This window comes from Heteronotia binoei, chromosome 6 (assembly GCF_032191835.1).
Source record: "Heteronotia binoei isolate CCM8104 ecotype False Entrance Well chromosome 6, APGP_CSIRO_Hbin_v1, whole genome shotgun sequence".
Classification (NCBI taxonomy): domain Eukaryota; kingdom Metazoa; phylum Chordata; class Lepidosauria; order Squamata; family Gekkonidae; genus Heteronotia; species Heteronotia binoei.
The window spans coordinates 43,815,137-43,829,053 of record NC_083228.1 but is presented as its reverse complement, the minus strand read 5'-3'; the positions used below and the strand labels follow the sequence as shown (position 1 = coordinate 43,829,053).

The 13,917-nt window shown below is 43.7% G+C and overlaps 1 protein-coding gene across 2 annotated transcripts in view; it reads left to right on the top strand.

Moving 5' to 3' along the window:
• PWWP2B (PWWP domain containing 2B) overlaps positions 1-9,490 on the top strand; it is a 45,181-nt gene extending 35,691 nt beyond the window's left edge. For both annotated transcript variants that reach the window (XM_060241379.1, XM_060241380.1), the window contains one exon: positions 8,948-9,490. The gene's annotated coding sequence lies outside the window, so the exon portion shown is untranslated. The remainder of the gene's footprint in view (positions 1-8,947) is intronic.
• Positions 9,491-13,917: the final 4,427 nt, after the last annotated feature.

Sequence of the window (13,917 nt, the reverse complement as noted above, 5' to 3'; positions counted from 1 at the left end):
GTTTCAGCACTTATAATAAATCTTTTACCATTAAACTGCCTGAGTCCTAGCATCTCTTTGGTCACAATGAAACGGTTTTGGAAGACACGGGGGATAGGTAGGTGCTCTGGGGGCCCCAGGCAGACCCTTACCAGAATGGTGGCAGCCAGTAGAGAGCCTTTCCTGGTCCCCTGCTTTGTGACAGCCATCAGAGGCTAATAGGTTTGTTAGTTGTGAAAGGCCTGCTTGCATTTTGGGAACTGATAGGTTAATCAGAACTTACTAACAGTTATCTATATTTTATTTACAGTATAGTTTGCCTTTCCTTTTATTATAATCTTATGCAAGGGGTGGGTGGGGAATTTTTTAGTGCCCTGCAGTAAAACCCAGTGAGACAGCAAGTTGCCTGAAGGCATTCATGTTGAGAGTCTATTTTTGAATTAAGGCAGTCTATTAATGGGGAGAGGGGGGTTAAAGGCATTATCTGTTGCCAGACAGATCACTAGGAGTAGAAAAAAGGCAGGTTGAGTGGCACTGCCTGTCAGTCCTGAAAAGTTAGCAGCCATCTTTGTGGGTTTGAAATATAATCTATCATGGAAGTTCTCCTGGGTAGGAGGCACAGATGTTAATGCTAAAGTACATTCAAGAGAGCCAGTTTGGTGTAGTGGTTAAGTGTGCGGACTCCTATCTGGGAGAACCGGGTTTGATTCCCCACTCCTCCACTTGCACCTGCTGAAATGGCCTTGGGTCAGCCATAGCTCTGGCAGAGGTTGTCCTTGAAAGGGCAGCTGCTGTGAGAGCCCTCTCCAGCCCCACCCACCTCACAGGGTGTCTGTTGTGGGGGAGGAAGGTAAAAGAGATTGTGAGCCGCTCTGAGACTCTTCGGAGTGGAGGGCGGGATATAAATCCAATATCTTCTTCTTCTTCAAGGACAATATGAGGGTTGTTGGAAGGTAGTCCTCCATAGTTTCCCTTGTTTACCGGGTCCGTTACAAGGTGCTGGTCATTACCTTTAAAGCCCTATATGATCAAGGACCTGCCTTCCTTAGGGACCGCCTCTCTCCATATGTTCCCCAGAGAGCACTACGATCAAGTTCAAAAAATCTTCTCGAAATCCCTGGGCCAAAAGAAACCAAACTAAAAACTACCAGAGAGCAGGCGTTCTCTATGAAGGCCCCCCAATGGTGGAATCAACTGCCGGAAGAGGTGCGGGCCCTGTGGGATTTTAACCAATTCCGTAGGGCTTGCAAAACTGTCCTCTTCCAGCTAGCTTTTTAAGATGGAACCCCTGATAACATCAATAACACCGAGCCATCTTATACACAATTTGATTATATTATAATGTTATATCGTTTTATTGGTTTTACTGTTTAAATTATTAATTATATTATATATTGTTTTATTGTATCATGGTTTTACCATGTCTTGTTAGCCGCCCTGAGCCTGCCTTGGCAGGGAGGGCGGGATATAAATAAAAGTTGTTTATTATTATTATTATTATTATTATTATTATTATTATTATTATTATTATTATCTCACACATGTGTATGAGGGTAGGTTGCCATCCTCCATGTGGGGCCTGGAGTTCTCCCAGAATTACAACTGATCTTCAGACAATCTACTTTAAATACAGTGCTGGCTAGCAGAACAACTTAATTATGCAATGATGTGCATCCCCTGTGCAAACACCAGTTGTTTCTGACTCTGGAGTGATGTTGCTTTCACGTTTTCACAGCAGACTTTTTTTATGAGGTGGTTTGACATTGCCTTCCCCAGTCATCTACACTTTCCCCCCAGCAAGTTGAGTACTCATTTTACCGACCTTGGAAGGATGGAAGGCTGACTCAACCTTGAGCAGGCTACCTGAAAACCCAGCTTCCACTGGGGATCAAACTCAGGTCGTGAGCGGAGCTTAGGACTGCAGTACTGCAGCTTTAACACTCTGCACCATGGGGCTCTTACATGCCCAGTGTATAATTTAAGCTGGGCCTTCCACCACTGTGTTTGCAATGTTAAAAAGCCAGAAATCCATAGCCTGGGCTGACATTGCATTGGCATGCTGCTAATGCTCACATAGTGAGGTTGCAATCTTAGTGGCCCAGTTTAAACAGGATTCCAGCCATGTTCAACATTGCACAGATCAGTTCTTGCCTGCCTATGGCATATTTAAATCGTGGCATACATGTTGAGTCTGAGCACTTTGGTATGTTTTGGACTGAATTCCTAACTGGTAAGTGGAGAGAAAGATACCAAGTGGCAGATTAATAACAATTTAAGCAAGATGCTACGTTTTTAATATATGTTTCAGACTCTCAGTGTGGTCATCAGCTGTTTCTTTGGGATTGAAGATATAATAGTTGGAATCTCTTTATGGTTGAGAAACCAAGAGTGGCCATAGGATTTCATGCTCCCAATTTAATCCTCTCTTCTGTAGTGTAAATTTCCCCTGCCCTTTCTCCATCAGTTTTAATTGTAGGGAGGTTCCACGTTTGTTACCAGAGTTAACCATGACTATTGCTAACCCTGGGGGCCCTTTAAATTCCACATAGTGTCTTTTCTGAGAGTCAGTCCTGTATGACCAGAGTGACATTTAAATTATTCAAGTGCAGATAACAGGGGATGCCTCTTTGACTCTGTCACACTGAATCTGCCCACACCCATATGGTTGGATTATTTAAATGTTACTCCAGCTGGGCAGGAGCTGCTCACAAAAGTTGTTCCCTTTGTTGCTTGGGAAACAAAAGATCCCAAAGTTCTCTTGAACCAAAGAATTCAGCTGTTCTATTTGCATTGTACTTTTAACAGAGTTACCTTCCTTTAGTCCCAGATCTTACCAGCACATCAGTGCCAACACAGATATATTATCCTTTTTCAACCCAGGCATAGAAAAACTGGTGCAAATCCTAATCACTGAGTTCAGTGGGTTTAGAAAGTTGTAAAAAGGTGTTTAGGATTGTGCTATTAGTAATTTCTAGAAAAACAAATGTTAATCCCTCCTCCACCCCCCAGAGAAGATGTTTAATCTTCAAAAGACTTCAAGGTGAAGTTTAGAAATGGGGGGCAGCCACCATTTCTCACCTGGGATGAGCCAAAGACATAATTGCATACTTAAGAGGGCACAGAATATGTGACCTAGAATGCACCCAGCAATCTATTGTTGCGTCACGTATTGCGGGAGAAGACTGGAAATGACTGCGCAAGCTGTTGATCAGGGAAACTTATTTGCCATGCCTGATATCCTGCATAAGAAATTCCTCATAAGTTTCCAAGAAATTTGGAACACAGCATTAAAAATGCTGCTGTAAAGTACAGCGATCTTTAGAAAGTTGTCCATGACAGCTTGCATGGTGTAGATATTGATAAATGTTGTGTTTATGGCTTATGGCTGTGTTTATAGTTTAGATGTTGTATTTATGGTTTAAAAGTGGCATATGTTATCTGATGTATGTTGCAGCATCTGGACCTGTATCCTAGATTGTGTCTCTCTCCCCCCCCCCCCCCCCCCAGTTCTTTGTTGTCAAAAACAATGGTGTTTATCTTTTGGTTGTGGTTAAATTAAATTGGCAAAATTTAAGCTAGTTTGGGATCAAATGAAGAAAGGCTGGGTATTTCAATAAAACGGGGCAAAAACAAATATTAGTGATCACTTGTTCTTAGGGGAGCATGTGGGAATTGCAGAAAACACTGTGAAGCCCATATGCTGACAGATTGCTTCCAGTTTCTGGCAGCATTGGCTTATAATTTTGCTTTTTATCCTCCACACTGGTGTCCCTCCATCTTTTCTGTGTTTGAATGAATTTGTTGTTAATGGACTGTTAACAGAGAAGGTGTGCAAACTATGAAATGTCAGTGCTTTATAGTGTGAGGGTGTCAAGGTATGTGTAACATCACAGGACTTTAATACAGCATAAAACCTTATGGACGGAGTGTTGCCTGGTTAGGTTTTGACTCATTGATTCTCAAAACTTCTGCAAGGATAGGTGGCTGGTTAGGATAGTTGGCCTCCAGAAGTTGATGGATCCAGATGGCTTCCTGACATCTCTAGGGCAGGGTTTGCCAAACTTTTTTTTTCCATGGCCCGGTTATTTTTACACTTCTCCTTTGTGGCCCACTAAAATTCGGAAGTGGAGCTAGGAGATTTTGGGGTGGAGCTGGGATACAGGAATTATGTCATTTCCTGTGGTGTCGCTTCCAGGTCAAGGACCAAGTGATGTCACTTCCAGGGCACACTGAACCAAAACTCCACCTTTTCCTGTGATGTCACTTCCAGGGCACTCCCCCAAACCTGCCTCTTCTTTTGAAGTAACTTCATTTTCAGAAAAATCTCTCTGAAACTCATGCTGAGCCAAAATAGGGGTGGAAAGTGGCGGTCCTCTCTTTCCACCCCCAGACCTGCACATACCTAATGCCCATGTTCAATTGCCTGCACCACCTACGCACCCTTTCCTCAACAGCACTGGCCAGTGTATGCAGTTGGAAGTGCTGTTGCCATTGCCATCAGGAATGCCAGCACTGTGTATCACCCACACTAGGCCCTGGCAGCTGCTCTACCTCAAAATATGCAGACACATTTAGTAGGCCCTTCCTTTAGCTGCTGCTACTAGAACCTTGCCTCAAACTACAACCAAGCTTGCTTGGTTTCAAGAAAATCTTTTGACAGCTGTTTTTCTGCAGTTATCCCAAAAAGAATATTTATGAGGGGCTTGCAGCTTTTTACTGGCTTTGTTTCCCATGCCTTTAAAAGCAACCTGTTGTGCAGATATTTAGTCAGTGAACTTTTTTCGTCCTCTTTAATATCTACAGGAGGAGTTTAATTTTTGTGTCAGACAGCTGTTAAAAGCAGGAACAGTAAAATGGTGCCAGGTTCATAGCACCATCACTTTCAGTGCTGTTGAGATATACAGCAGTAATCTCCAATAATCTCTTTCTGCCCCACACCTCTCACTCTCACTCATACAGAAATCTCATAGAAAGGCCAGCTGGCTACAACTGGGGGTGGCAACATTTCATTGGCAGAGCTGCTATGTCTGCAACAACAGTATGATGAACAGAAAAGTTTCATCCTATAAAAAAATGGAAGGAAAGAAAGAAAGAGCAAGGGAAAGAAAGAAAGAACTTCCCCCACACTCCAGCACCAAGAATACAGACAGACCATCACTTGCAGGGAAAGAAAGAAAGAAAGAGAGAAAAAAAGAAAGAGAGAGAGAAAGAAAGAGAAAGAAAGAAAGAAAGAAAGAAAGAAAGAAAGAAAGAAAGAAAGAAAGAAAGAAAGAAAGAAAGAAAGAAAGAAAGAAAGGAAAGTCTTACCATAGATGACCCCAGCCAGCAACAATTTTGCCCAGGGGTCGTTTGGTAAAAAAAATAGCTACTGGAATGCCCACTCCCCGCCCCGCCCATCTGGAAAAAACACCCCTCCCTTCTTTGCCAACCAGGCCTCCCAGGGAAATCTCCCCAAAAGAACATACTACAAGGCACAGGAAAGCTCATACCTTGAAGAACACTTCATGGGTCTAAAGTGCCAGTGACGCCAGCTTTTCTCTCAAATACTGGGAGGGGGGGAGAAGGAAGAAGGGGCAGCCCAGCTCTTCTCTGCACAACACAGAGATGGGGGAAGGAAGAAGGAAGCCAAATGGAGCTCAGGCTTTGCAGCCTGTGTCAGTCTTTAAGGCTAGCATTTCTCTGCACAACCACAGTGAGATGGGGGAAGGAAGGAAGCAGAGGTCATGCTTTGCTGGGGGTGGGGCTAACTTTGGCTTTTCTTGTGACCTGGTAGTAAGGCTTCCGTGGCCCAGTTCCAGGTCACGAACCTGCAAATAGGAAACACTGCTCTAGGGGATTTTCTGGTCAGCCAAGGCTTTTGTTCCTGTTGCAGCCCTGGTTGATCTGTGCAATACAGAGATGCCTGGGGCTGTTTACATAATTGCTCTGGAGTGCCCTCTACCCTCATGCAGACCTCAGAATGCTCTTTGGTTTATTGAGGAGCTTGGAGCAATGATGCAGTTGGGCAGACCATTGAAGTACAATGGGAGGAAGACTTGGTGAATATGACCATGCACAGGTGAGAGCACACTGTTATGCCTGCTCTGTGCAGACATGGCAGGAAAGCAAGCTCATTTCTCCACCATTGTGTCTGGCTCCATTGCATCTGCTCAGTGACATGTGGTGAAACGTTTCCAGGATGTAGTGGAGCTCTTATCCCAGGTTCCTGGAAATGTTGACCTGGAAAATGTATATACCGACTGTGATGCTTTTGCAGTGCATTTTTGTGGATAAAATTGCTCTCTTCCACTGTGGTTGAGATCCCATGGTTGGGGCAATTTGATCTCAAGATGCGTTGTAGTGCAGTGTGGTTGTAGCTGTATGGATGACTTTCAGTTGGTGAGGCCTGAAGAAGTAGATAAGGAGCTGGAAGTGTGCAGGCCACCATGTCAAGACTTGACCCTTGGCCTTCCTGGCTGTTGGTATCAAGCAGGTCTGGGTTCATTGAATGGATCTGAGGAGTAATAGGCACTTTTCTGAGGGTGGATATATTTCCAGCTGCCTTGAAAGAGGCAGTTGCATGACCTCTCCTGAAGCAAGCATCCATGGACCCCACTGACCTGCAAAACTACTGTCTGGAAGCTAACATTCCATTTTGCGGCATGGTGCTTGAGTGGCCACACAGCTTCAGGTGGCCTTGGAAGAGATGGATTATCAAGACCCATTTCAATCGGTATTCAGGCCTGAGTTCGGGATGGAGATGCCTCTTCTCCTGGAGATGTGCTGGATCTGGAATGTTTTTCAAAGGCATCTGGAAGACCTTTTTTTTAAAGATTGGGTGAAGGGGCAGATGAAGTTCAGTTATAGATAAGTGTAAGGAGACACACATTGGAACAAAAAATCCCAACTTTGAGCATATGCTGATGGGGGTTTGAACTTTCTGAAACTTGAGAGGAAGAGACTCTTGGGTTGTGATGAAGAGACTCTTGGGTTGTGATGAAAATGAAATCATTTCAGTGTATGACAACATCAAGGAGGTCAAGCTCTGTACTGGAAAGACCTTGAACATAAAATTGGCAATCAGTGGTGTGGGCTGTTTGGAATACTGAGTGCAGTTTTTGTCATATCTCAAAAAGGACACTGCAGAGATAGAAAAAGAACAGAAGAGAAGGAACCAAGATGATGGGATCTTTCTTGAGAGGAAAGGTTTGAAAACTCTGAGGACTTGCCTATTTAGAAGAAAGACACATGCGAGGGGGTGTGATAGAGATTTTTCAATTTATGCATGTGGTAAAGAGAGTAGGTAGAATGCCTTTCTCTCCCCAAACACTAGAACTGAAGGGTCCCTGTGAAGATGATGGGCAATAGATTCAGTATTTCTGAGGGAGTGAAAGGATATGGTGATAGCCACAGTTATCACTTTAAAAGAGGTTTAGCAAAATTCATGGAGGATAAGTCCACCAGTGGCGACTATCCACTGACCTGGTGGAACTCTCTGTCAGGTGACCTCTGGGTCTTGTGGAACCTTATGCAATTCCACAAAGCAGAGATGTTCGGCCAGACTTTTGGCTGAGGACAGCAATGTTTTGTTATTCAGCTGGCACCTCCCTTGTTTCATTCCCCACCCCCCCATGCTTTGTAAATTCTCCCCCACCCTGGTATGATGCTCTGGTAGTCCAGAATGTTAACAAAGACTCATAGGGTGCTATCTATATTGTGTTGGCTTTTAATTTATATATTGCTTTTATGGTGTATGTTGTAACCATAGAGCCCAGAGCCCAGCATAAGCTGGATGGGACGTTTAATGAAATTTAATAAATGATGGTGATGATGATGATGACGACGACGATAACAACTGTGACAACTAATGGTAAACCTCACAACCAGAGACATACAAACCTGGGAACAAATAGCATTTCATACAGATGGTCTTCATTCCTAACAAATTATATCAGTAACAAGTATATTTAGATTTTTTTTCAGAAGGCTCCTCCTATTTGAGAGGTTTCAATTGAACAGTATGAGTTGTATTTCATTATTTATAATATATATATTAGGCTTTCTCTTTTTGTTTTCTGCTCATGGACAAAAAATGCCACCAACATATTTTAGCCAAATTCTTTTTTAAAATTTGTATATGAATCTTAGTGCTCATTCTTTCTGATAGTGTCTCAGATGTTAGTTGTGCTTGAAAGTATAGTTCAGTAAGACCACTCTGAAGACTTCTTAAATGAGCAATTCCGGCTAATAGAGACCAAGAAGCACAGGAGGAAGGAATACTAAGACCCAAGATGGCTTCTACTAGGTCATGTTGTTGGACTTAGTGAAGGAGATGCCTTAAACGAGCTAAGTTGCTTTTGAACCCTTGACATGAATTCTGAAATCTCTCATAGAATCTTTGAGCTTCTAAGTGAACTCATTATATGAAATGGGAACCCACTTTATGAAATCTGAGTAGTTCAGTTAAATAATAAAAAAAATGTATTTCACAAGTTTAGTTGTAGACTGGACATTAAGGAGTGCGTGTATGTGTGTGTGTGATCAGGAAGATACCTTTTGCCACAAGAATACACTGGCATGTAAGAAGAAAGCAGCTGCCTTTTTGTTTTTCATATCCTTTTCTGTAATATTTTTTGGGGGGGGGTGTCTTGAGAAGAAATTGGAGTAAAAGCCACTGTAACCAATTGGGTATCCCCCCCCCCCTTTGTCCTGTATAGCTACATCATAGAGAAACAGAAAGTTCCCTTTTGCACTATTAAGCGCTAAGTATTTTGAATTCTGTAGGTGTGGCATGTTTGCATCAGTGATTCTTCAGAATATGCATCTGCTCATGTAAAAACTGTACTGACTCCAGTTTTGCTGAGATAGACTTAACCTGGGAGGTTCTGTGCTATATTTAGAGGAATGGGTGTGTGTACGCTTTTTGTAGCTCATGTTGGCCTGCTCTGCACCACAGGCAGTAACCTCTCCCTCTTTCCCTTTCTTCAAGGTAACAGAAGAGCACAGCTGTTCTAGAGTTTCACGAAGTCTGTAAACATCCTGACACACTCTCCAGGAGATTCTTATGGTTTTGCTGCATATGTGGCAGGATGAGCTTTCAGACTGGCCTTGCTGATCGACTCTAAGAGATAACAAGCACCCAGGCTGCATAGGAGACCCTCCAGAGGCTAGTCTGACCAAAAGTCATAAGGCTAGTTAACATGAGAGAATCAGACTGACAAAAAAGATATTTAAACATTTCAATGGACATGGGGAACTAATGAACACCCCACCTGGAATGTATTTATTACGTAAAATGTTAGCCCCTCTTGATAATTCCTCTGCCGTTCCCCTCTCCACTCACACACATATTGCTGCTGCTTTTACTTAACAAGGTCTCTCACACTCTTGTTTAATTTTAAATGCCGCAAAACTGTTTACTCTGGTTGTATACAGTCTTGAGAAGGGACTTGCAACAGAATGGAATCAGTGTAGTCTTAAGTCAAATGGACTCACTTCTGTATCTATTAAAACTTGGAAAATGTGCAACGCATCACAGCTGGATGGCTTTCATTACCAAGTCTCTCTCACAGCACACTGGGTGTGGGAATCGGCATTTCAACCATGGTACCAGCAGAGGTGTTTAGAACAACTCTCCCCCACCCTTTTAAAGGGTCTAGCTACTCCAGCAAAGGGCAAGTTACACAGAGCTCAGATACATTATTATTCTTTGAACTGTTTGATTTCTTCAGTTGTTTATTTACTCTGCAGAGGCTTTTAGTGGTAGCAGCAGTGGGGATGGTTTGGCTGAAGTGTCTTCTCCACAATGTAGAAAAACACCCCAGCTATGTAGTCTTCTGACCTGTTCTTTAGCTTAGGCCAGACTTTTTGTTTCTTGCAGTCCATGGCACAGATCTTATAGTACCCCTCCACTAACAGAAAGGCATTTCTATTGATGGCCTGGAACTTCCTGTCCCCCGCCCCCCACTGCAGCAAGATATGGTGATCATAGTGTCACACTCAGATCTGGGAGACCCAGTTTTAAATCTTCACTCTGCCATGGAAGCTTGCTGGGTGACCTTGGGTCAGTCACTACTCTCAGGAAAAAAAAGATTATAGAAGGGAAAAACTAAATCGTAAGGGAGAAGAGTGAGATGTAAATTAATTAAATAAATACAGCAATTATTAAACTTACAGAGATGCTTGCAAGAGTCTGCTCATAGGGAAATGGCATTAATATGGACAGGACCTTTGCAAGGCACACCACAGTGACTAGTGCTCTTATTGCCACTCATCTATTTCTACTTTTCATAGAATTGTTATACTTCCCATAAGCACATGCATGAAGAAAAGAACAAGAAAGGGAAATGGGAGTAATCACAGTAGCTGTGACAATTCTTCCCCTGAGAGCCAACGTGTGGAAGGGAAAAGTCAGGGAGGGGAACTCCCACTAACCTGTCTGTCTCTGCATTTGCAGTGGCAATAACAGTAATGCTGATAATCCTCCCTGCAGGGAAGCAGCCTGGGAGAGGACTGATTTGGGTGCAAGTCTGATAATAAAGAAGGTTGGTTTTTTATTATGCAGGAAAGGACACAAAGAACAGAATGTAAAAGAAGGTTAATTGCTTTTTGTTTAAGTCCAGTGCACCTTTAAGACCAACAAAGTTTTATTCAAGGTATAAGCTTTTGTGTGCAAGCACACTTCTGTATCTGAAGAAATGTACTTGCACACAAAAGCTTATATCCAGAATTAAACTTACGTAGTTTTAATAGTGCCACTGGACTCAACTTTTGTTTTGCTGCTTCAAACCAACACGGCTTGGGGGTTTTTTTTTGTTAGTTCAAGGAGGGATGTACATTCTTTTCAAACAAGATTCTCCAGGTGTGGTGGGCTCTTCTATTATTTGACTAAATTGGTTCTAGCTCAAGAGAGGAGTTCAGTGGAAAAGCTTGAGGCTTCATTAGATTCTCATTGTGTGCATTGAAAAGCTGAGAATGGCCATCCAAGGGATGTTTCATAAGGATGAAAAAACACAGGAAATGACACCCTCCCACCTATCAAGCCATTTGTTTTCCTTGCCTGACAAGCCCTGTAGTTTACCAATTCCTTTATTCCAAAAGATCTTTGATTAGAGCATGGTTTTGCAGACAGAACTCCTACAGAACAAAGGAAAGGTATGGTAGTTTGCCTAGATATGAGTGCATCAGACCATGGACCGGAGGCTTACATTTACTTTTTGAATGACAGCTGGTAGATGATTTGCTTTCACCTCCCAATGAACAGGGTTTGCAGGGTTTTTTGAATTTCAATCCAAAACCTGTTTGACCAGAAGTGACTGTGGGGGAAAGTATTCATATACCCTGAGAAGCAACACTTCCAAACCTGTCTTTCTGTCTTAACCACTATAATCTGTCTCAGAACCAGATAGGTGGCTGGTTAGGCTAGTTTAAAACTGACTGGTTGGAATCTAATCAGAAGCTTGAAATCACTTCTTAGGAATGCTTTTATCATGTAGCTTTGGGGACTGGTCAGATAGTAGTCATACTGATACAAGGGGTTGAACAAAGCAGGAGTCAAGTTGCACCTTTAAGACCAACCAAGTTTTATTCAGAATGTAAGCTGATACAAGGGGTGTGCATGGAGTGAAGATCTGCGGCATCCAAAAGCAAGCACTGGAAGAAGAGCTGCCTCCAGTGTCTATAACCCACGCAAAGTAATGAGAAAGAAAATATAGCATTAGGGGTACACTTGGAAAGGAAAAAGTCCCCTGTGCAAGCACCACTCGTTTCCGACTCTAAGGTGACATTGCTTTCACTACATTTTCACGGCAGACTTTTTACAGGGTGGTTTGCCATTCCCTTCCCCAGTCATCTACACTTTCCCCACACAAAGCTGGATACTCATTTTACAGACCTCGGAAGGCTGAATCAACCTCGAGCCGGCTACCTGAAAACCCAGCTTCCACCAGGGATCGAACTCAGGTCGTGAGCAGAGCTTATGCCTGCAGTACTGCAGCTTTAACACTCTGTGCCATGGGGCTCTTATGGGGTAAACTAGACCAGACTTCAAAGATCTATGATTAGGATTGCCCACTTTTATAAACACTGATTAAGCAGCCTGGAGGCAGCTGCTTTGAGGATCAGGAAAGAGGAACTGGGGAGGGTGGTTTAATCCCTTCCGCTTTTGTTCTTTCATGATTTAAAGCTCCCTTCTGCCGTTGCCATTAGCTCCCAGGATAGGAAAAGCTGGGGTCCAGCTCTTGCACTTTCTTTTCCTAGTGGTCAGAACATCAGACCAGGGTCTGGGAGACCCAGGTTTAAATCCCCACTTGGCCATGGGAGCTTCCTGGGTGACCTTGGTCTAATTGCATGCTCATAGCCCATGAACCACATGAAGGCAGCTGTGGTTCTTAAAATGGGGTAGCAGGGCAGCTTTAGAGCTGCCAGCTGCCTGTAGGGAAAAAATATCCTCCCCTTTAATAGAAGCTTAATGGGTTGTTATTTACCAGTAGGCTTCCCAAATCCCCTGCCTTGCCTGGGGACCCCTGATTTGGAGCCTTCTCCCCCTGCTAGCCAAAAATCTGGAAAGCGGGGGGGAATGGTGGCCCTTCCCACCCAGCCCCGATCTCAGCAGCTTCTCCTTGCCCTGCCCTTCCCACCCAGCCCCGATCGCAGCAGCCTTTCTTCAGTTTTCCCAGGCTGCTTCCTGCCCCAATCAGCTGGCTGGCGGTGGAGAGGGAGCCCCCCCCCGCAGAGGACCATGTGCCTTTGCACCTCCAGAGGCTTGACTTCAATTTAGGATGGTGTGTCTGTGAAGAAGCTGGCAGCAAATGGTGAGTAGAGAGGCTGATCCGCTGCTTCAGACTGGCCAGAAAGGACGGGGGTGGGGGGGGGAGAGAGAGGGAAACGTCATTATTCCCTATGTGATCGATTCTCATAGGGTATAATGGGTATTGTTCTGGAGGTTTCGGGGGCTCTGGGGGAGCTGTTTTTTGAGGTAGAGGCACTAAATTTTCAATATGGTATCTAGTGCCTCTCCCCAAAGTACCCCCCAAGTTTCAAAATGATTGGACCAGGGGGTCCAATTCTATGAGCCCCAAAAGAAGGTGCCCCTACCCTTCATTATTTCCTATGGAAGGAAGACGTTTAAAAAGGTGTGCTGTCCCTTTAAATGTGATGGCCAGAACTCTCTTGGAGTTCAATTATGCTTGTCACACCCTTGTTCCTGGCTCCACCCCCAAAGTCCCCAGATATTTCTTGAATTGGACTTGGCAACCCTATTTACCAGGCTACTTGGCTCTGTGCTCCAAAACTTCAGCTGCCTGTTTTTCTTGAGGCTTCTTGGCTACTCCAGGTGCCCTGTAAGAGCCTCTGCAGATATGCCCAATGCTTTTGCCTCCCAATAGTGGAATTAGAGCTAGAATTGGATGCCGCCGAGAAAGAGGAGTGTTAAACCAGAGGCTTGAGAAGAAAGTGTTAAACTCTTCCCCCAGTATACTTTTTCACTCTTCAAAGCAACATCCTGGGCCTACTAACAAGCTTGGCCCTCATCCAGAAATATGATATGCAGAATGATGCATTTCTGGCCAGCCAATATTGTTTAACACCTATGCAGCAGTCTCTTAATCAAGCTAGAGCCCTTGATACAGCATATTTGACCTTCATATTTATAGGAAGGAAGCTGCCTTTGGTTTACTGTTACTTGCAAACCCCTGAATGCTTGGGAGCAGTGTTCTGGAATATATTAAGCCTTCAAGCCTTCCTGTTCTTGTGCAGGCAGGGAATCTGCCCTAAACAAGCAAGCTGATATTTGCAAAGACTGTCCCAGGAAAAGGTCAATTTAAGTATCTGGGGAATGCTAATAAAATCACCTTAGCTAGCCTCCATGAATGTGCACACATCTGCATGTAAGGAAGAGCTAACATGCATTCACTTTACAAAGGAAACCAGAGACCAGTACCTGGATAAATGTAAGGTTTG